Source organism: Lepisosteus oculatus, chromosome 14, assembly GCF_040954835.1.
Source record: "Lepisosteus oculatus isolate fLepOcu1 chromosome 14, fLepOcu1.hap2, whole genome shotgun sequence".
Taxonomy (NCBI): Eukaryota; Metazoa; Chordata; class Actinopteri; order Semionotiformes; family Lepisosteidae; genus Lepisosteus; species Lepisosteus oculatus.
In genome coordinates, this window is record NC_090709.1 from 39700178 (window position 1) to 39723623 (window position 23446).

The 23446-nt window shown below is 45.3% G+C and overlaps 1 protein-coding gene and 1 long non-coding RNA gene across 2 annotated transcripts in view; one reads left to right on the forward strand and one right to left on the reverse strand.

Annotated features, from left to right (window-relative positions):
- LOC138242472 (uncharacterized) overlaps positions 1-23446 on the reverse strand; it is a 91676-nt gene that overhangs the window by 26933 nt on the left and 41297 nt on the right. The window lies entirely within an intron of this gene.
- Positions 18463-23357, forward strand: LOC138242478 (uncharacterized). The gene is made up of 4 exons (XR_011191618.1): positions 18463-20577; positions 21212-21311; positions 21412-21654; positions 23270-23357. It is a non-coding gene; the product is annotated as an uncharacterized lncRNA (long non-coding RNA).

Here is a 23446-nt window from a genome sequence, read left to right on the forward strand (position 1 = left end):
CATCCATACCGGTCTTCCCACTGCCAGCTCCTGGACATCCAGGAATATAATACAGGAGAGATCATCCAACATCCATCCCAACTAATTCATACCTGTCTTCCCACTGTCAGCCACTAGAAAACTGGGGAAAAGAATGCAGGAGACACCATCTAACCAATCTTCCCGCTGCCAGCTCCCGGACATCCTGGAAAATAATACAGGAGAGATCATCCAACATGCATCCATACCTATTTTTCCACTGTCAGCCTCTGGAAAACTGGGGAAAAGAATGCAGGAGACACCATCTAACCCATCTTCCCACTGGTAGCCTCTGGACATGCTGGAAAATACAGGAGAGATCATCCAACTCACATCCCAACTAATCCAAACCCGTCTTCCCACTGTCAGCCACTGGACATCCTGGAAAAGTAGAGGTAAAAGATTACATAAGACCATCTAACCTGCATCCGTATCCGTCTTTCCACTGTCAGCTTCTGGAAATCCTGGAAAATAGTACAGGAGAGACCAACCAACAGGCATCACAACTAATCCATACCTGCCTTCCCACTGCCAGCTCCCGGACATCCTGGAAAATAATACAGGAGAGATCATCCAACATGCATCCATACCTGTTTTTCCACTGTCAGCCTCTGGAAAACTGGGGAAAAGAATGCAGGAGACACCATCTAACCCATCTTCCCACTGGTAGCCTCTGGACATCCTGGAAAATACAGGAGAGATCATCCAACATGCATCCCAACTAATCCACACCTGTCTTCCCACTGTCAGCCACTGGACATCCCAGAAAAGTAGGGAAAAATTACAGGAGAGACCATCTAACCTGCATCCATACCAGTCTTCCCACTGCCAGCTCCTGGACATCCTGGAATATACAAGAGAGATCATACAACTCACAGCCCAACTAATCCATACCTGCCTTCCCACTGCCAGCCTCGGGATAACTGGGGAAAAGAATGGAGGAGACACCATCTAACCCATCTTCCCACTGTCAGCCTCTGGACATCCTGGAAAATAATACAGGAGAGATCATCCAACATGCATCCCAACTAATCAACACCTGTCTTCCCACTGTCAGCCTCTGGACATCACGGAAAAGTAAGGAAAAAGATAACATGAGACCATCTAACCTGCATCCATACCGGTCTTCCAATGTCAGGTTCTGGAAATCTGGAAAATAGTATAGGAGAGATCAACCAACACACATCCCAACTTAATCCGTACCTGTTTTTCCACTGCCAGCCTCGGGAAAACTGGGGAAGAGAAAGCAGGAGACACCATCTAACCCATCTTCCCACTGTCAGCCTCTGGACATCCTGGAAAATTAGGGAAAATAATGCAGGAAGGACCATCCAACATACATCCATACCTGTTTTTCCACCGTCAGCCTCTGAAAAACTGGGGAAAAGAATGCAGGAGACACCATCTAACCCATCTTCCCACTGCCAGCCTCTGGACATCACAGAAAAGTAGGGAAAAAGATTACAGGAGAGACCATCTAACCTGCATCCATACCGGTCTTCCCACTGCCAGCTCCTGGAAATCCTGGAAAATAATACAGGAGAGATCATCCAACATCCATCTCAACTAATTCATACCTGTCTTCCCACTGTCAGCCTCTGGAAAACTGGGGAAAAGAATGCAGGAGACACCATCTAACCAATCTTCCCGCTGCCAGCTCCCGGACATCCTGGAAAATAATACAGGAGAGATCATCCAACATGCATCCATACCTATTTTTCCCACTGTCAGCCTCTGGAAAACTGGGGAAAAGAATGCAGGAGACACCATCTAACCCATCTTCCCACTGGTAGCCTCTGGACATGCTGGAAAATACAGGAGAGATCATCCAACTCACATCCCAACTAATCCAAACCCGCCTTCCCACTGTCAGCCACTGGACATCCTGGAAAAGTAGAGGAAAAAGATTACATAAGACCATCTAACATGCATCCATATCCGTCTTTCCACTGTCAGCTTCTGGAAATCCTGGAAAATAGTACAGGAGAGACCAACCAACAGGCATCACAACTAATCCACACCTGTCTTCCCACTGTCAGCCTCTGGACATTCCGGAAAATACAGGAGAGATCATACAACTCACATCCCAACTAATCCACACCTGTCTTCCCACTGTCAGCCTCAGGAAAACTGGGGAAAAGAATGCAGGAGACACCATCTAACCCATCTTCCCACTGCCAGCCTCTGGACATCCTGGAAAATTAGGGAAAATAATACAGGAGAGATCATCCAACTTGCATCCATAACCGTCTTCCCACTGTCAACCAGTGGACATCCTGGAAAATCTGGGAATTAATACAGCAGAGAGCATCCAACTCCTCATCCAGCCCGCTGTGATGTTGCTCACGCTTTGGAGAGACAAACCAGGAGGAGTCCTCTTGGGGCTCCAGCAGCTCTTCATCACCATCGTCATCCTCACAGGCTCCAGCAGGCAGGAGGAGGAGGAACATGCTGGCCGTCTCCCAGAGACGACTCCTACTCCACCCCCTCAGAGAGCGCGGATCCGGATCGGTCCGGTCTGCTCCCAGTGGGATCGTGGAAGACCAGCATCGCCTGCGAGGGAGCCTGACCTGGTCTGACCTCACCTGCCCTTCAGGACCAGTCAAGCAGATCCCCTTGTCCTCTACCTGCAGGTGTAGGGGCGCCCTCTCCAGCAGGGGACAGTGTTACCCCACTCCCAGTCCCTCCCTGCGGGGCCGAGCTCCTCCTGCAGGAGCTGCGTCTGGTGGGAATAAACAGGCCTGAAGGCAGCCTGTGCTCCACCGAGTCCCGACTGCTCCGGCCCAGAGCTGCTGTGCTGGAGACCCGAACTGGAGAAACAGGTATGTTGTCCACAGGCTCTCTTCCTCCTCCTGACACCCCCCCGGGCTTCTCCTCCTCCTGTACACTGTCTCGTGTACTCCAGAAAACAACTTCCACACTACCTGGCTCTGTGGGACTGCTGTCCGATGACCCCTCTGGTCAGGCTGTCTGGGTGGGGCTGTCGTCCGATGACCCCTCTGGTCAGGCTGTCTGGGAGCTGGGTGGGGCTGTCGTCCGATGACCCCTCTGGTCAGGCTGTCTGGGAGCTGGGTGGGGCTGTCGTCCGATGACCCCTCTGGTCAGGCTGTCTGGGAGCTGGGTGGGGCTGTCGTCCGATGACCCCTCTGGTCAGGCTGTCTGGGAGCTGGGTGGGGCTGTCGTCCGATGACCCCTCTGGTCAGGCTGTCTGGGAGCTGGGTGGGGCTGTCGTCCGATGACCCCTCTGGTCAGGCTGTCTGGGAGCTGGGTGGGGCTGTCGTCCGATGACCCCTCTGGTCAGGCTGTCTGGGAGCTGGGTGGGGCTGTCGTCCGATGACCCCTCTGGTCAGGCTGTCTGGGAGCTGGGTGGGGCTGTCGTCCGATGACCCCTCTGGTCAGGCTGTCTGGGAGCTGGGTGGGGCTGTCGTCCGATGACCCCTCTGGTCAGGCTGTCTGGGAGCTGGGTGGGGCTGTCGTCCGATGACCCCTCTGGTCAGGCTGTCTGGGAGCTGGGTGGGGCTGTCGTCCGATGACCCCTCTGGTCAGGCTGTCTGGGAGCTGGGTGGGGCTGTCGTCCGATGACCCCTCTGGTCAGGCTGTCTGGGAGCTGGGTGGGGCTGTCGTCCGATGACCCCTCTGGTCAGGCTGTCTGGGAGCTGGGTGGGGCTGTCGTCCGATGACCCCTCTGGTCAGGCTGTCTGGGTGGGGCTGTCGTCCGATGACCCCTCTGGTCAGGCTGTCTGGGTGGGGCTGTCGTCCGATGACCCCTCTGGTCAGGCTGTCTGGGTGGGGCTGTCGTCCGATGACCCCTCTGGTCAGGCTGTCTGGGTGGGGCTGTCCGATGACCCCTCTGGTCAGGCTGTCTGGGTGGGGCTGTCCGATGACCCCTCTGGTCAGGCTGGTGGTGGTGGAGGGGAGTCCCCAGTCCCCATTAGTGTAAGACATTACTGTTGACCATCATGTGCTCCGCAGAACTGGGCCTACCGTCCGAGCAGCGCTGTGCGGAGGGCTGCTCTGATGGGCGCAGGACCCCAGATGTGGACAAGCGCCGTGTCGGCACGCCCTCCAGACCGAGGGACGGGTCAAACCGTCCGTACACAGTGGACGGTCCTTCCTGTCAATACCAGAGAAGGTCAATCCCAATACAGGCGGTGCTCAACTGGAGAAACGCACAGGATGCGAATATACTTGCCAGCCGTCTGCGATCCTGGGGTTTAGTCAAGACGCCACCTCGTTTGTCAGTTCTGTAGCTTGTGTATGTTGTGTGTTTATGTTGCGTGTTGCTTACTGTGCGTCTGGCATTGTTGACGAGCGCTTGAAAATCGACACGAAAACGATTCTCCGGGGGAAACGCCGTTAGGTTCAGCGACGAGAGTGTGAAATGAACCCCCAGCCCGGTGGACATACTGTAATAAAAATAATAATAATAATAATAATAATAATAATATTGTACTGCATGAGAAGAGCTACTGACTGAAAAACGCCATCTGCACCATTAAGAAACAAACAGAACGGCGACTACATAGCATGGTGGTTCAGGAAAACCTGCGATTTCGGGACGAGACAGTAAAATGAACAACCCGCACGGAGAATAAACGACACGGGTATTTAGGAAAAACACCGATGAGCTGACTGGCTAGAAATTAAACTGAACAACCAGCGGGGCGATTAGACAGAATAAATATTCAGGACAAACACCGTCTGGTTCAGTGACTGAACAGCAAGAATTACAACTAGTACTGCGAAAACTTAATTGTTAAACTGCCAAAAATACCGTCTCTTTTGCAAATGAACCACCACCACCCAGTACGGCGAATATATAACAATTATTTAAAAAAAAACACCCCTTCTGGTTTAACAACCAGGACGGGAAATATAAAAATAATTATCCCGGAGGAACACCGGCTGGTTTAGTGATAAAGCGGTAAAATTAACACCCAGCACGGCGATTACATAGAAGAAATATTCAGGAATAACCCCGCCTGGGTTCTGGTTTAGTAACTACACAGCACAAATTACAAACAGTACTGCGAATATTTAACGTTTGTTAAATTACAAAAAAACACCGTCTCTTTTAGCGCCTAGAAATTAAAGTTAGCAACCACCCAGAGCGGCGAATATATAACAATTATTCCCCAAAAGCACCCCTTCTGGTTTAACAACCAGCACGGGAAATATACAAAATAATTATCCCGGAGGAACACCGTCTGATTTAGTGATAAGGCAGTAAAATTAACAGCCAGTGCGGCGATTACATAGAATACATATTCAGGAATAACTCCGTCTGGGTTAGTGACTAATCAGTAAAATGACCAATCAGTACAGGTTATTTTTCAGGAAAAACACCTTCTGGTTTAGTCACTACACAGCACAAACTACAAACAGTACTGCGAATATTTAACGTTTGTTAAATTGCAAAACAACACCGTCTCTTTTAGCGCCTAGAAATTAAGATTAGCAACCACCCAGAGCGGCGAATATATAACAATTATTCCCCAAAAACACCCCTTCTGGTTTAACAACCAGCACGGGAAATATACAAAATAATTATCCCGGAAGAACGCCGTCGGGTTTGCCTACCGGACAGTACAATTAACGAGCAGGGCGGCGGAGATACAACTTCATTATTCAGACAAAACACCGTCTGGTTCAGTCAACGTACTGTAACAACCAATCCAGGGCATAGACAAGAATTAATACGGAAAAACTACAATTAACAACCAATATCGTGAAGATAAGACATAAATAAAGAAAAACACCGCGTGGCTTAGTAACTCTTTCACTGAATAAACTGTAAGGGAACATACGTAAAAAATGAAAAACTATTTCTTACTACCGGATACAAAGAACAAACCGAGAAACGCAGGACGCCGTTACTCGTCTGTTCGTTCAGTTTGAAGAGGAAGTGGCATCGAGCGCCCTTCCGGTCTTCAATTAACCAGGTGAGTCCACTTCCGCCGCGTAATTAAACAGGAGAGTCCACTTCCGCCCCTCAATTAAACAGGAGAGTCCACTTCCGCCCCTCAATTAAACAGCAGGGTCCACTTCCGCCCTCTTTTTTAAACGTGTTGCTTTTCTGTGCTGTTTATTCCAGTGAGCTCAGACCCCTCTGGAGTGATGCAGAGGGGCTCCAACGTCACCCTGACCTGCCTCCTCACCTGTTCCTCTGCCTGTGATGAAACCACCCGGCTGCTCTGGAGGAACAGTACCGGGGACAGCCTGCAGGGCGGCGCCAGTGAGCGCACTGGGAATACTGTCAGCTCCACTGTTGTTCTTGAGCCGCAGAGCTCTGAGAGGATGCAGTGTGCACTGTAATAATCACTGCACTGTGTTCACTGTGATAATCACTGTAGTGAGCGTTCACTGTGATAATCACTCCACTGTGTTCACTGTGATAATCACAGCACTTATATTCACTGTAATAATCACTGCACTGTGTTCACTGTAATAATCACTGTAGTGTGCGTTCACTGTAATAATCACTGCACTGTGTTCACTGTGATAATCACAGCACTGTATATTCACTGTAATAATCACTGCACTGTGTTCACTGTAATAATCACTGAAATGTGTGTTCACTGTGATAATCACTGCACTGTGTTCACTGTAATAATCACTGTACTGGGTATTCTATATGACCATCACTGTACAGTGTGTTCACTATAAAATCACTGCGCTGTGTTCACTGTAATAATCACTGTAGTGTGCATTCACTGTAATAATCACTGCACTGTGTACACTGTAATAATCACTGTAGTGTGCGTTCACTGTAATAATCACTGCACTGTGTTCACTGTAATAATCACTGTACTGTGTGTTCACTGTAATAATCACTGCACTGTGTTCACTGTAATGATCACTGCACTAGGTGTTCACTGTAATAATTGCTGCACTGTGTGTTCACTGTAATGATCACTGCACTGTGTGCTCAGAGTGCTGTCTGTTATTCACGGTCCAGATGAATCCTGTATTTTAGACCTACTGTAGGTGAGTCCTGAAATGACCCGCGAATACGTGACGTTTCTATATAACTTGAGGATCATTTCCCTGGAGGAGGAGTGTCATCGGAGAGGAGGGACACGGGACTGGCGGCTCTTTCAGTCTCCTGTGTGAAGGCTGTCAGGGAATGTGGACTCTGCTGTTTATTTATGCGGCGGAAGTGGACTCTGCTGTTTAATTGAGGGGCGGAAGTGGACTCTCCTGTTTAATCGAGGAGCGGAAGTGGATTCTCCTGTTTAATTGAGGGGCGGAAGTGGACTCGGCTGTTTAATTGAGCGGCGGAAGTGGACTCTGCTGTTTAATTGAGGGGCGGAAGTGGACTCGGCTGTTTAATTGAGGGGCGGAAGTGGACTCGGCTGTTTAATTACGCGGCGGAAGTGGACTCGGCTGTTTAATTGAGCGGCGGAAGTGGACTCTTCTGGTTCATTGACTAACGGAAAGTTGCTCGACGCTGCTTCGTCAGCGAACTGAACAAACAAACGAGTTTCGGCGTCCTGCTCGGTTTATTCGCCGTGTATGGTAGTAAGAAATGGTTTTTCATTTTTTACGTATTTTCCTTATAGTTTATTCAGTGAAACAATCACTAAACCACGCGGTGTTGTTCTTTTATTTTGTATCTAATATATCCACCGTCGTCGTTGTTAATTGTACTGTCGAGTCATTAAACCACACGGAGTTTTTCATGGGTACTTATTTTATATCTTCACCATATTGGTTGTTAATTGTCATTTCTAGTCACTAAACCAGACAGAGTTTTTCCGTATTCATTGTCTTGTCTTTCCACTGGACTGGTTGTTACGTTGACTGAACCAGACGGTGTTTTGTCTGAATAATGAAGTTGTATCTCCGCCGCCCTGCTCGTTAATTGTACTGTCCAGTAGACAAACCAGCCGGTGTTCCTCCGGGATAATTATTTTGTATATTTCCCGTACTGGTTGTTAAACTAGGAGAGGTGTTTTTCTGGGATAATTATGCTCGCTGTACAGGTTGTTAATTTTAATTTCTGGTCGCCAAAATAGACTGTTTTTCCTGAAATTCCCTGTACCGGTATTTTAATTTGACTGCTAATTCACTAAACCAGACGGAGTTTTGTCTTATTAGTTATCTTATATATTCAGGGTACTGTCTAGTCACTAAACCAGACGGAGTTTTCTCTTATTTTATACATTCGGCGTCCTGGTTGTTAATTGCGCTGTGCGTTAAACTGGACGGTGATTGTCCTAATCGATTATATTACAAATTCACTGCGCTGCTTGTTCAATTTAATCTCTAGTCGCTAACCCAGGCGGTGTTTTTCATGACGATTTATGTCGTATACTCACTTCACTGGTTATTAGGTTGTTAATCTTTACATTTCTAGTCACTAAACTGGACAGTTTCTCCTTATTAATTATCTTCTATATTCTCTGTACTGTGTTGGTTAATAATTGTACTTCCTAGTCATTATACCAGACAGTCTTTTTCCTTATTAATGATCTTATATTCACTCTACTGATTGTTAATTTTACTGTGGAGTCACTAAATCACTAGTTTTTCTTGATTAATTATCCTATGTATTCACCATAGTGGTTGTTAATTTTACTGCTTAGTCACTAAACCAGCCGGTTTTCCTCCGGGATAATTATTTTGTATATTTCCCGTGCTGGTTGTTAAACTAGGAGAGGTGTTTTTTCTGGGATAATTGTTTGCCGTACAGGTTGTTAATTTTAATTTCTTGTCGCCAAAATGGACGATGTTTTTCCTGAAATTTCTTGTACCGTTTTTTTAATTTGACTGCTAATTCACTAAACCAGACGGAGTTTTGTCTTATTAGTTATCTTATATATTCAGTGTGCTGTCTAGTTACTAAACCAGACGGAGTTTTCTCTTATTTTATATATTCGGCGTCCTGGTTGTTAATTGCGCTGTCTACGCGTTAAACTGGACGGTGATTGTCCTAATCGATTATATTACGAATTCACTGCGCTACTTGTTCAATTTAATCTCTAGTCGCTAAACCAGGCGGTGTTTTTCATGACGACTTATGTCGTATATTCACTTCACTGGTTATTAGGTTGTTAATCTTTACATTTCTAGTCACTAAACTGGACAGTTTCTCCTTATTAATTATCTTCTATATTCTCTGTACTGTGTTGGTAAATAATTGTACTTCCTAGTCATTATACCAGACAGTCTTTTTCCTTATTAATGATCTTATATTCACTCTACTGATTGTTAATTTTACTGTGGAGTCACTAAATCACTAGTTTTTCTTGATTAATTATCCTATGTATTCACCATAGTGGTTGTTAATTTTACTGCTTAGTCACTAAACCAGCCGGTTTTCCTCCGGGATAATTATTTTGTATATTTCCCGTGCTGGTTGTTAAACCAGAAGGGGTGTTTTTTTCAATAATTGTTATATATTCGCCGTACTGGGTCCTTGCTAATTTTAATTTCTACTCGCTAAAAGAGACGGTGTTTTTCCTGAGTAATTTTATCTGTTCTCTGTACTGGTTTTTAATTTTGCTGCTTTGTCATTAAATCAGACGGAGTTTTTCCTTATTAGTTATCTTGTATATTTACCGTCGTCGTTGTTAATTGTAGTCTCTAGTCACTAAATCGGACAGTTTTCCTGAATAATTATGTATTAAATATTATCCCTTTTTATATTAATTTCTAGTCGCAATCCAGACAGTTTTCCATTATTATGCTCTCTATTCACCGTACCGGCTGTTAAATTTTCTGTCTAGTCACTAAACCAGGCGGTGTTTTTCGTGCTGACTTATGTTGTATATTCACTTTACTGGTTATTAGGTTGTTAACTTTTAATTTCTAGTCACTAAACTGGACAGTTTCTCCTTATTAATTATCTTCTATATTCTCTGTACTGTGCTGGTTAATAATTGTACTTCCTAGTCATTATACCAGACAGTCTTTTTCCTTATTAATGATCTTATATTCACTCCACTGGTTGTTAATTTTACTTTGGAGTCATTAAATCACTGAGTTTTTCTTTTTTAATTATCCTATGTATTCACCATAGTGGTTAATTGTCTCATCACTAAACCAGTCGGTGTTCCTCCGGGATAATTATTTTGTATATTTCCCGTACTGGTTGTTAAACCAAAAGGGGTGTTTTTTTGAATAATTGTTATATATTTGCCGCACTGGGTGATTGTTAATTTTAATTTATAAACGCTAAAATAGACGATGTTTTTCCTGAATAATTGTATCTGTTCTCTGTACTGGTTTTTAATTTTACTGCTTTGTCACTAACCCAGACGGAGTTTTTCCTTATTAGTTATCTTATATTTTCACCGTCGTCGTTGTTAATTGTAGTTTCTAGTGACTAAATCGGACAGATTTTCCTGAATAATTATATATTAAATATTCTCCCTTTTTATATTAATTTCTAGTCGCAATCCAGACAGTTTTCCGTTATTATGCTCTATATTCACCGTACCGGCTGTTAAATTTACTGTCTAGTCACTAAACCAGGCGGTGTTTTTCGTGCTGACTTATGTTGTATATTCACTTTACTGGTTATTAGGTTGTTAACTTTTAATTTCTAGTCACTAAACTGGACAGTTTCTCCTTATTAATTATCTTCTATATTCTCTGTACTGTGCTGGTTAATAATTGTACTTTCTAGTCATTATACCAGACAGTCTTTTTCCTTATTAATGATCTTATATTCACTCCACTGGTTGTTAATTTTACTGTGGAGTCACTAAATCACTAGTTTTTCTTGATTAATTATCCTATGTATTCACCATAGTGGTTGTTAATTTTACTGCTTAGTCACTAAACCAGCCGGTTTTCCTCCGGGATAATTATTTTGTATATTTCCCGTGCTGGTTGTTAAACCAGAAGAGGTGTTTTTTTCAATAATTGTTATATATTCGCCGTACTGGGTCCTTGCTAATTTTAATTTCTACTCGCTAAAAGAGACGGTGTTTTTCCTGAGTAATTTTATCTGTTCTCTGTACTGGTTTTTAATTTTGCTGCTTTGTCATTAAATCAGACGGAGTTTTTCCTTATTGGTTATCTTGTATATTTACCGTCGTCGTTGTTAATTGTAGTCTCTAGTCACTAAATCGGACAGTTTTCCTGAATAATTATGTATTAAATATTATCCCTTTTTATGTTAATTTCTAGTCGCAATCCAGACAGTTTTCCGTTATTATGCTCTATATTCACCGTACCGGCTGTTAAATTTACTGTCTAGTCACTAAACCAGAAGGTGTTTTTCGTGCTGACTTATGTTGTATATTCACTTTACTGGTTATTAGGTTGTTAACTTTTAATTTCTAGTCACTAAACTGGACAGTTTCTCCTTATTAATTATCTTCTATATTCCCTGTACTGTGCTGGTTAATTGTACTTCCTAGTCATTATACCAGACAGTCTTTTTCCTTATTAATGATCTTATATTCACTCTACTGATTGTTAATTTTACTGTGGAGTCACTAAATCACGGAGTTTTTCTTGATTAATTATCCTACAGTATGTATTCACCACAGTGGTTAATTGTCTCATCACTCAACCAGATGGTGTTTCTCGGGGATAATATTTTGTATATTTCCCGTACTGGTTGTTAAACCAGAAGGGGTGTTTTTTTCAATAATTGTTATATATTCGCCGTACTCGGTGGTTGCTAATTTTAATTTCTACTCGCTAAAAGAGACGGTGTTTTTCCTGAGTAATTTTATCTGTTCTCTGTACTGGTTTTTAATTTTACCGCTTTCTCACTAAATCAGACGGAGTTTTTCCTTATTGGTTATCTTGTATATTTACCATCGTCGTTGTTAATTGTAGTTTCTAGTCGCTAAATCGGACAGTTTTCCTGAATAATTATGTATTAAATATTCTCCATTTTTATCTTAATTTCTAGTCGCAATCCAGACAGTTTTCCATTATTATGCTCTCTATTCACTGTACCGGCTGTTAAATTTTCTGTTTAGTCACTAAACCAGACGGTGTTTTTCGTGCTGACTTATGTCGTATATTCACTTTACTGGTTATTAGGTTGTTAATTTTTACATTTCTAGTCACTAAACTGGACAGTTTCTCCTTATTAATTATCTATATTCCCTGTACTGTACTGGTTAATAATTGTACTTCCTAGTCATTATACCAGACCGTTTTTTTCCTTATTAATGATCTTATATTCACTCTACTGGTTGTTAACTTTACTTTGGAGTCACTAAATCACTGAGTTTTTCTTTTTTAATTATCCTATGTATTCACCATAGTGGTTAATTGTCTCATCACTAAACCAGTCGGTGTTCCTCCGGGATAATTGTTTTGTATATTTCCCGAGCTGGTTGTTAAACCAGAAGGGGTGTTTTTTTTTTGAATAATTATCTATTCTCCGTACTGGGTGGTTGCTAATTTTAATTTCCAGTCGCTAAAAGAGACGGTGTTTTTTGCAATTGAACAAATGTTCGCAGTACTGTTTGTAGTTTGTGCTGTGTAGTTACTAAACCAGAAGGTGTTTTTCCTGAATAATAACCTTGTACTGGTTGCTCATTTTACTGCTTAGTCACTAACACAGACGGAGTTATTCCTGAATATTTATTCTATGTAATCGCCGTACTGGCTGTTAATTTTACTGTTTAGTCACTAAACCATCCGGTTTTCCTCCTGGGATAATTATTTTGTATATTTCCCGTACTGGTTGTTAAACCAAAAGCGGTGTTTTTATGAATAATTGTTATATATTTGCCGCACTGGGTGATTGTTAATTTTAATTTATAAACGCTAAAATAGACGATGTTTTTCCTGAATAATAATTTTATCTGTCCTCTGTTCTGGTTTTTAATTTGACTGCTTTGTCACTAAACAAGACGGATTTTTACCTTATTAGTTATCTTATATTTTCACCGTATTCTCTGTACTGGTTGATAATTGTACTTTCTAGTCATTATACCAGATGGTCTTTTTCCTTATTAATTATCTTATATTCACTCTACTGGTTGTTAATTTTACTTTGGAGTCACTAAATCATGAAGCTTTTCCTCATTAATTATCCTACAGTATGTATTCACCATAGTGGTTGTTAATTGTACAGTCTCATCACTAAACCAGATGGTGTAATGATGGATTTGTGTTATAGATGCACTGGACTGGTTAGTCATTTTACTTTCCAGTGAAGCAGACGGTGTTTTTCCTGAATAATTACACAAACACCATACTCTCTTAACTGTACTGCCTTGTCCCTAAACCAGATGACGTCTTTCCTGAATCAGTTCACCCTTTCTGGTTGTCAGCTGTGTGGTCTCGTCCCTGAACCAGACAGTTCCTGTCCACAGTGATGACTGTATATATTCACTGTGCTGGTTCCTGGTTTACTGGTATAGTCACTCACCCAGACACAGGTTTTCCAGAATAATTGTGATATCTGCCACACTGGTTGGTAATTGTCTAACTAGGGTCACTAAGCCAGACAAACCAGCTGTGCTTTTCCTGAATAATTGTTTATATCCCATACTGGTGGGTAATTGTGGTTTTTAGTCAGTGAAACCAGATGGTCTTATTCCTGAATTTGTTTTCACTGTACTGGTTGTTAATTGTACTGTCTCGTCACTAAACCAGATGGTGTTTTTCATGAATGCCTTTTTATATCTTCACTGTAGTGGTTGTTAACTTTAATTTCTAGTAACTAGTTCTAGTTACTTCGCCTGCCTGCTGGAGCCTGTGAGGGTGACGATGATGATGATGATGAAGAGCTGCTGATGCCCCTGGTCCAGATGGAGAGCTGGAGCCCCAAGAGGACTCCTCCTGTCGGGGTGCCAGGGGGTGACCCTCAGGGCTGTGTTCTGACCTCCTGCTGTCTCTCCCTCAGAAGGACCTGGTCAGTGGGCTGTTGACCCTACACACTGTTACATATACTTGCTGTACTGGTTGTTAGTTTGAGTTTCTGGTCACTCAACCAGTTATGGGTTTTTTCTTTACAGGTATGAGAGATATTCACTGTTCTGCTTGTTAATTGTACTGTCTCGTCACTAAAGCAGATAGTGATCTTCCAGGATAATTATTTTTAGTATTCCCCGTACTGGTTGTTAAACCTGAAGGAGTCTTTTCTGGATAATTCTGTATTGGCCAAAATGGTTGTTAATTTCCTAACCGCTAAACTAGACGGCTCTTCCTTTGAAGTTGTCTTATCTGTTCCCTGGACTGGTTTATTTTAATTACCAGCCACTGAAGCAGATGGTGTTTTGCTAAACGGTTGTTATGCATTCACCGAACTGTTTTTAAATTGTAGCGTCTAGTCTCTGAACCAGACGATGGTCTTCCTGGATCCTTCTACATCTTCACCGTGCAAGTGCTGTCCAGCCACTAAACCACACAGCGTTTCTCCTAAATATTTGTAATATATTCACCGTACTGGTTGTCAATTGTACTGTGTTGTAGACACTCCATTAGACCGTTTTTACTTAGTAGTCATCTTGTATATTGACTGTACTAGTTGTTCATTTTAATTTCTAGTCACTAAACCAAATGGTGTTTTTTCTCAAGAACTGTGATGTACAGTCTTCACCGAACTGGTTCTGAATTGTGCTGCCCAGTCACTAAACTAGACTAGCTTTTCCTTTTTAATCCTTATGTACTCACCATACTGGCTCTAAATTGTGCTGCCCAATCACGAAAACAGACGGTGTGTTTCCTGTGTACTTATGTTATACAGTATATTACCTGAACTGGTTGTTAATTTAAATTCCTAGTCATGAAACCAGACGATGTTTTTCCTGTATCTTTATTGTATACAGCGGATTCCGGAAGCGTTGGCACCCCTTGGTAAATAGGAAGAAATATATTTCCAGCACAAGGAATCAATTATCCTGAATTAATGATGAAACATCCCGGAGTCAACAAGACCAAACATTAGATAGAACCTTCCCCGAAACAAAGGAGACACAATTCTTGCCCCACTGTACTGAGCTCTTGGTGGATCTTCCCCTGGGGGGGATGATGGCCGGACGTCTGTTCCTGCAGCTCTGGATCAGGTGGGTGAGCACTCTGGGAGGGATCGTCCCGGGCCGTTCCTCCATGCAGAGCCCTTCCCGGTCCCCGAGGGGCGCAGGTGTGCGCTGTTGAGGCAGACGACGACTCCTCGCTCCGGTTCGGTGTGGGTCCAGCAGGGTCCCGGCTTCACGCGCGTGGAGAGGACGCGCTCATAACGGCGCGAGAGCAGCCTCCGGTCGGGTCAAAGGTCACGGGTTTCGCACAGCAGGCCGGCGGCGGCGGGAGCAGCGCTCGTTCTGAGTGTCCGTATGGGGAGCCCTCTTCTCCCCGCAGACACGTCCTCATTCCGGACCCCCGTGCTCTCGAGAGAGGAGAAGGGGACTTGTATTTGGAGGAGGATGTTTGGAGCTCAGCTGAACGTTCTGGGGTTGTAGCATCGGTGTCAAAAGGATCAGATGACGAGCCTGCAGTTGGTTCTTTCTTCTTCTTACGGGGCAGAAGAGGCACATTGACCAGAACGAGGGGTTACCATCTTGTACGCTTGAGGGGTCCAAGCTAAGCCTCTTCCCCGGCGCTGATGGGCAGCCCTCTCCAGCTCGGACCTGGGGTCTTCAGCAGGGCTCGCGTCGGGGGGCCGAGAGGGCCGTGGCGAAGCCCTGCTGTCCTTTCCTTGTCCGGTGTCAGCCCCGTCTCCGTCGACGCCGCGGTGCGGTCTGGATCCTCGTCCCGTCGGGAGATCCGTCTCCGGCCGCCGACGCAGCCTCCTGAGGCCCGAGGGGACCGGGTCTGGTACCGCCGAGAGCTCCTGCTGCCATCGGACCACCGGCGGGAGAGCAGCCCCAGAGCATCGCGGACCCCCCCCCCCCCCCCCATCTGGTACAGGAGGTCTTGCGCCACAGGTACCCACGATGACCGGGGCCGGAAAGTCCAGTTTTGGCCTCCTCTGACCAGCGGTGGACAAGCTCCAGGTGCCTCGGTCTGCTCCTCCTCCGACAGCAGGGCCTCCCCCTGGCCACCCTTCCAAAGGGCTTGTTGGCCCGGAGCTGAAGCCTCTGGACCTTCCTCTGTCCCCTTCGCCTTCCTGACGGGAGATGATCTGGACGAACCCCCCGTCAGGAGTGGAAGAGAGTTCGGACGTGAAGGGACCCCCACGGCTCCTCTGTGTCGAGTGATGTTGGGAGTCACTCTCGGTTGTGATAGTTGCTGCACAGTTTGCGTACTTGTGGTTTCTCTCTCGAAGGCATGAAGAACATCCCAGCGGTCTGGTCGAGGAGTCCTGCTGCAGCTTGGACTCTCCTGTGTTCTTTCCTAACTTTCCAGGATACCCGGAAGCTGACAGTGGGAAGACGGGTGTGGATTAATTGGGATGTGGGTGGGATGCGGTCTCCTGTTTTTTGTTGATTTTCTGGGAGGTCCAGACAGTGGGGAGATGGGTATGGAAGAGGTGTTGGGGATGAGGTTGGACTCTCTCCTCTGTTCCTTTCCCTAGTGTACCAGGATGTCCAGAGGCTGACAGTGGGAAGATGGGTATGGAAGAGGTGTTGGGGATGAGGTTGGACTCTCTCCCGTGTTCCTTTCCCTAGTGTACCGGGATGTCCAGAGGCTGACAGTGGGAAGATGGGTATGGAAGAGGTGTTGGGGATGAGGTTGGACTCTCTCCTCTGTTCCTTTCCCTAGTGTACCAGGATGACCAGAGGCTGACAGTGGGAAGACGGGTATGGAAGAGGTGTTGGGGATGAGGTTGGACTCTCTCCTCTGTTCCTTTCCCTAGTGTACCAGGATGGCCAGAGGCTGACAGTGGGAAGACGGGTATAAAAGAGGTGATGGGGATGAGGTTGGACTCTCTCCTGTGTTCCTTTCCCTAGTGTACCAGGATGTCCAGAGGCTGACAGTGGGAAGACGGGTATGGATGAGTTGTTGGGGATGAGGTTGGACTCTCTTCCTTTCCCTAGTGTACCAGGATGTCCAGAGGCTGACAGTGGGGAGATGGGTATGAAAGAGGTGTTGGGGATGAGGCTGGACTCTATTCCTTTCCCTAGTGTACCAGGATGTTGAGGAAGACGACTCCCCGCTCCTTCGCAGTACTGTTTGTATTTTGTGCTGTGTAGTTACTCAACCAGAAGGTGTTTTTCCTGAATAATAACCTTGTACTAGTTGGTCATTTTACTGCTTAGTCATTAATCCAGATGGAGTTATTCCTGAATATGTATTCTATGTAATCGCCGTGCTGGGTGTTAATTTTACTGTCTAGTCACTAAACCAGCCGGTTTTCCTCCTGGGATAATTATTTTGTATATTTCCCGTGGTGGTTGTTAAACCAGAAGGGGTGTTTTTTGGATAATTTTTATATATTTGCTGTACTGTGTGGTTGTTACATAACAGATCTTATCGAGAGGGTTAGCAGAATACAACAGGTATATTCATTTAGTCACGAAGAGTCGGTATATTGTTCATTTAGTCCGTTTCGTAAATGAACTTGGTTACAACTTCTACACTAGATACTCGGAACAAGTACATCACTTATAGGAATTAAATTGATCTCAACTGGTTGAGATGACAGTTGAATTCTCGAGCTGTAATGCAGTCAAGTTGAATACTCGTCCGATCTCCTGCAGACTCAAAGAAGCAAAGGCAGGCTGGTTGCTGTGTCCAGTCGGCGCTCTCCAGCTCGGTGCCAGGCCGTGCTGTGTGGCTGGCGACGTGGTGGAGATTCCTGTGGCACTGTGCTGCTGATGCTCTCTGAAGACCAGCTAGTTAGTGCTGGCTGAAACGAGCAAGAGTTTGTGCACAGGAGAAAACTGACAGAGTCCCAGCCGGTCAGGAAGAGGACCGGTTCGTTCCTGATGAGGCGCCAGTACTGAATACTGATTCAGCTGTCCACAGTCCCGACCCGTCCACGAGGCCTGCTGCTGGTGCTAACCTCGGGTGGGTCCTTTGTTTACGCGCTGGCTACCTCCTTCCTCGACCCTAAGAACAAAGGAAAGTCCTGCACTCGGACACACTGGCCGTTACCTGGTGGTCCGGGCTGGGTCTGAGGATGGTCAGGAGGCGCGCTGCGAGAATGTCCTGCGCTTGGGAACCGTGTTCCCTTGGGAACTGTTCTGTGCTTCCCAACTGTCCTTCCCTGCCCTGGGATTGTCCCTTGTTGCCTATTTTTACCTGGGGGAACTGCAGGTCGCTCATTGGTTGAAAGTTTCACGGGCATCCGAGACCCACGTGGTGTTGCCGCGCCCTACCAGTCCCTGATTGGTTGATCAAGGTGAGATAGGAGTCCCTTACTCCTGACACTTGGGAATGCGGTCCAGATGTCCGTCTGGCACTCCCTAGACAGATAGGCGCCAACGGATGACCATGGATCATGATAGCCAGGCTAAGCTAAGTGCATCCCCGTTCGGGAGCTGTCCCTTATCAAAAGAAAACATCTTTAAATCAGCCTGCATGAATAGCTTCTCTGTGGCTGAACCACAGAGATGAAGAGAGATGGGGCCTCATTTGGGAAAGCACAGCAACGCTTAATCCTGTCTTATTAACAAGCCATAGCCAGTGTAGTCTGGTCACTCCTGTGTCACAGTTTAGTGATGTGAATTGATCAGCAGTGATTTAGTATTTGACGTACTTGTAGTATTCGTTTTTCATGTTTTATTAACTAGTCTCAGGAGCTGTAATGTTTTCAGCAGCTGCATTAGTAATAAAAGCAGTATTGCTCTTATTTTCAGCAGGAGCACAATTAAAAGAATTGGTATTTTCAGTAGCAGCCCTGATAATAGAAGCAACTTTGTTAATTTGAGAAGCAGCAGCAGTAGGAGTAGAAGCAGTACTGTTTTCAGCAGCAGCATTAGTGAAAGTATGAGTTTTCAGTAGGAGCTCAAGGAAAAGCAGTGTTGTGTTTTCAGGAGGAACACAAATATTAGAAGCAGTATTTGAGTAGGACCAGTAGTAGACGTATTATATTTCTGATCTGTACAAAATTGACTAAACCACCATCAGGAGTGGAAGAGAGTTCAGACTGTCTCTGCTGTTTTTAACTGTGAAGGGATCCACACAGCTCCTCTGTGTCGAGTGATGTTGGGAGTTACTCTCGGTTGTAATAGTTGTTGCACAGTTTGCGTACTTGTGGTTCCTTTCTCGAAAACGTGGACAACGTCACAGTGGTCTGGACGAAGAGCTGCTGATGCCCCTGGTCCAGGTGGAGAGCTGGAGCCCCAAGAGGACTCCTCCTGATTTCTCTCTCAAAAGCGTGAGCAACATGATAGTGGTCTGGATGAGGAGTTCAGATGCAGGTTGGATGCTCTCTGCTGTATTAACTCCCAGATTTTCCAGGATGTCCAGAGGCCGACAGTGGGAAGACAGGTATGAATTAGTTGGGATGCATGTTGGATGATCCCTCCTGTATCATTTTCCAGGATGTCCAGAGGCTGGCAGTGGGAAGATGGGTTAGATGGTTTCTCCTGCATTCTTTTCCCCAGTTTTCCAGAGGCTGACAGTGGAAAGACAAGTATGGATTAGTTGGGATGCATATTGGATGGTCTCCTGTATTATTTTCCAGGATGTCCAGGAGCTGGCAGTGGGAAGATAGGTCAGAAGGTGTCAGTGGGAAGACAGGTGTGGATAAGTTGGGATGTGAGTTGTATGATCTCTCCTGTATTATTTTCCAGGATTTCCAGAATCTGACAGTGGATAGACAGGTATGGATACAGGTTAGATGGTCTCTCCTGTATTATTTTCCAGGATGTCTAGAGGCTGGCAGTGGGAAGACCGGTATGGATGCAGCTTACCGTCTAAGGATGGTCTCTCATGTAATCTTTTCCCCTACTTATCCAGGATGTCCAGTGGCTGACAGTGGGAAGACAAGTATGGATTAGTTGGGATGCATGTTGGATGATCCCTCCTGTATCATTTTCCAGGATGTCCAGAGGCTGGCAGTGGGAAGATGGGTTAGATGGTGTCTCCTGCATTCTTTTCCCCAGTTTTCCAGAGGCTGACGGTGAGGAGATGGGTATGGATTAGTTGGGATGCGATTTAAATTCTTTCCTGTATTTTCCCTACCTTTCCAGGATATCCAGAGGCTGACAGTGGGAAGACAGGTATGGATTAGTTGGGATGCATGTTGGATGATCTCTCCTGTATTTTCCCTAATTTTCCAGGATATCCAGGATCTGACAGTGGGAAGACCAGTATGGATGCAGGTTAGATGGTCTCTCGTGTAATCTTTTTCCCTAATTTTCCAGGATGTCCAGTGGCTGGCAGTGGGAAGATGGGTTAGATGGTGTTTCCTGCATTCTTTTCCCCAGTTTTCCAGAGGCTGACAGTGGGAAGACAGGCATCAATTAGTTGGGATGCATGTTGGATGATCTCTCCTGTATTATTTTCCAGGATATCCAGGAGCTGGAAGTGGGAAGATGGGTTAGATGGTGTCTCCTGCATTCTTTTCCCCAGTTTTCCAGAGGCTGACAGTGGGAAGACAGGTGTGGATTAGTTGGGATCCATGTTGGATGATCTCTCCTGTATTATTTTCCAGGATATCCAGGAGCTGGAAGTGGGAAGATGGGTTAGATGGCGTCTCCTGCATTCTTTTCCCCAGTTTTCCAGTGGCTGACAGTGGGAAGGCAGGTATGGATGCAGGTTAGATGGTCTCTCATGTAATCTTTTTCCCGAAGTTTCCGGGATGTCTAGAGGCTGGCAGTGGGAAGACCGGTATGGATGCAGCTTACCGTCTAAGGATGGTCTCTCATGTAATCTTTTTTTCCCTACTTATCTGGGATGTCCAGAGGCTGACAGTGGGAAGACAGGTGTGGATTAGTTGGGATGCATGTTTGATGATCTCTCCTGTATTATTTTCCAGGATGTCCAGAGGCTGACAGTGGGAAGACAGGTGTGGAGTAGTTGGGATGCATGTTGGATGATCTCTCCTGTATTATTTTCCAGGATGTCCAGTGACTGACAGTGGGAAGACAGGTGTGGATTAGTTGGGATGCATGTTGGATGATCTCTCCTGTATTATTTTCCGGGATGTCCAGAGGCTAACAGTGGGAAGATGGGTTAGATGGTGTCTCCTGCATTCTTTTCCCCAGTTTTCCAGAGGCTGACAGTGGGAAGATGGGTGTGGATTAGTTGGGATGCGAGTTGTATGATCTCTCCTGTATTTTCCCCTCATTTTCCAGGATGTCCAGAGGCTGACAGTGGGAAGACGGGTATGGATTAGTTGGGATGCATGTTGGATGATCTCTCCTGTATTATTTTCCAGGATGTCCAGGAGCTGGCAGTGGGAAGATGGGTTAGATGGTGTCTCCTGCAATCTCTTCCCCAGTTTTCCAGTGGGAAGACAGGTGTGGATTAGTTGGGATGTGAGTTGTATGATCTCTCCTGTATTTTCCAGGATGACCAGAAGCTGACAGTGGAAAGACAGGTATACATACTGATTGGATTCTCTCCTGTATTTTCCAGGATGCCCACAGGCTGACAGTGGGAAGACGGGTATGGACGGGGAGTTGGGAGGGAGGTTGGATGCTCTCTGCTGTCTGTATTTCTTCCTCTGTGGCGTCTCTCTGCTCGTCTTTCTCTCAGTCCAGCTGCATGTGGTCTGTGAAACAGCAGCTTCGCAGTACTGAGCTGGGATTAGGACCGGTGGGTTGCAGAGTTCAGGGTTCGATTCCAGAGGGGGACACAGCTCTTGTATCCCAGAGACAGGTACTTCAGTTACTGTTCTGATATGTTTTATTATAGTAGTGTATTGTAGACAGTGTAGTATTGACAATAGTGTGCTGACGTCTCATGAAGGCTGTAACTTAATACTCGCATTCAGTGACACACTGTTAAATGCTCACCTGTACTGTGCTTTAGTACTTGAATCTGTTTACAGTTGTAATACTCGGTGAGCTAAACTCGTGCCTGTACTGAGCTTTAATACTCAACACCTTTATTCTGCTTCAGTACTCAACCCTGTGTGCTCAGCTCTCACCTCTACTGTAGTTTAATACTCAGACACATCTGTGTACTGATTCTTGAACTGTACTGTGCTTTAGTAATCAGGAACAGATCAGTGTGCTGAATTATCGCCTATATTGAGCTGCAATGATGACACTTGTGTGAAAAACTCTAATATGGACAGTTTTAACACTCAAACCTGTGTACTGAACTCTGTAAGCTGTACTCTAATACTCCATGACACATCTGTGTACCGAGTTCTTGACTGTACTGAGTTTTAATACTCAATGACAAGCCAGTATTCTGAACCCTTGTAGTGTACTATAATACTCATACCTGGACTGAACTCTCTCCTACACTGAGCTTTAATACTCCTTGACATACCTGTGTGCTGAACTGTATTATGCTTTAGTATTTGAACCTGAGTGCTGAACTGTTGCCTGTAGTGTTGTTGTACTCAAACTTGTGAACTGGACTCTCGGCTGTACTGAGTTTTAATACTTCTTATTTGTTGTATTTTGAACCCCCACCTGTAGTGAACCTTAATTCTCAAACCTGTGTACTGAGCTTTAATACTTGGTGACACCCTTGACTGTACTGCACTTTAATACTCAATGACAAACCAGTTTTCTCAGCTCTCGTCTGTGGTGCACTTTAATAATCAAACTTGTGTGCTGAACTCTCTCCTATAATGCTTAAATGTAATACTGACACACCTGTGAGCTGGACTGCATTTTGTTCAAGTATTCGATTCTGAGTGCTGAACTGTTGCCTGCAGTGTGTTGTAGTAGTAAAAACTCTGTACTGAACTCTCAGCTGTACTGAGCTTGAATACTCTGCCACACTTGAGAACTCTAGTATGTACAGTCATACTGAACTCTGTACACTGTACTATAATACTCAGACACATCTGTGTACTGGATTCACAACTGCACGGTGCTTGAATAATTAATGACAGTGTGAGCTATGTGTTGTGCCGTGTTTTAATACTTGATGACAAACGGTGTTCTGAACCCTTGCCTTTAGTGTAATACTGTACTCCATAACCCACCAGTGTGGTGAAGTCTCACCTGTTTAATACTTTGCCTGTAATATGGTCTAATTCTCAAACCTGTGCGCTGAACTCATAACTTGGAGACTAGGTATTCAATCTTGGTAACAAAATTAATCTTACAGTTTCCGTATTAAGTGCAGCTTTGTGAACGTGCTGTTTGTTGGCCACATCGTTGCTGGCAGGTGTGAAACTGCTGGTCTCGCCAGGAGCGAGAGAGAGTTTGTGGAAATTGTCACACAAAAGCAGCCCTTCCTGCTCACTAGCTGCTGTACACACACATGAAATGGGCTCTCCTACCACCCTTAATCCTTTCTGGTCTTTTAGAACTGGCGTATGTATTTGAAAGTTTCACTGGTCAGCACAGGAGGGGACCGGAGACGGGACCCCATCAACACCGAAGGGCACGAGGCGCCAGGCAGGTGAGTGCAGACCAGGTGAGTCTCCTTCACTGGCTGTCCCTCACAGGAGACGCTGGTCTTACACAATCTGTGCTGATTGGAC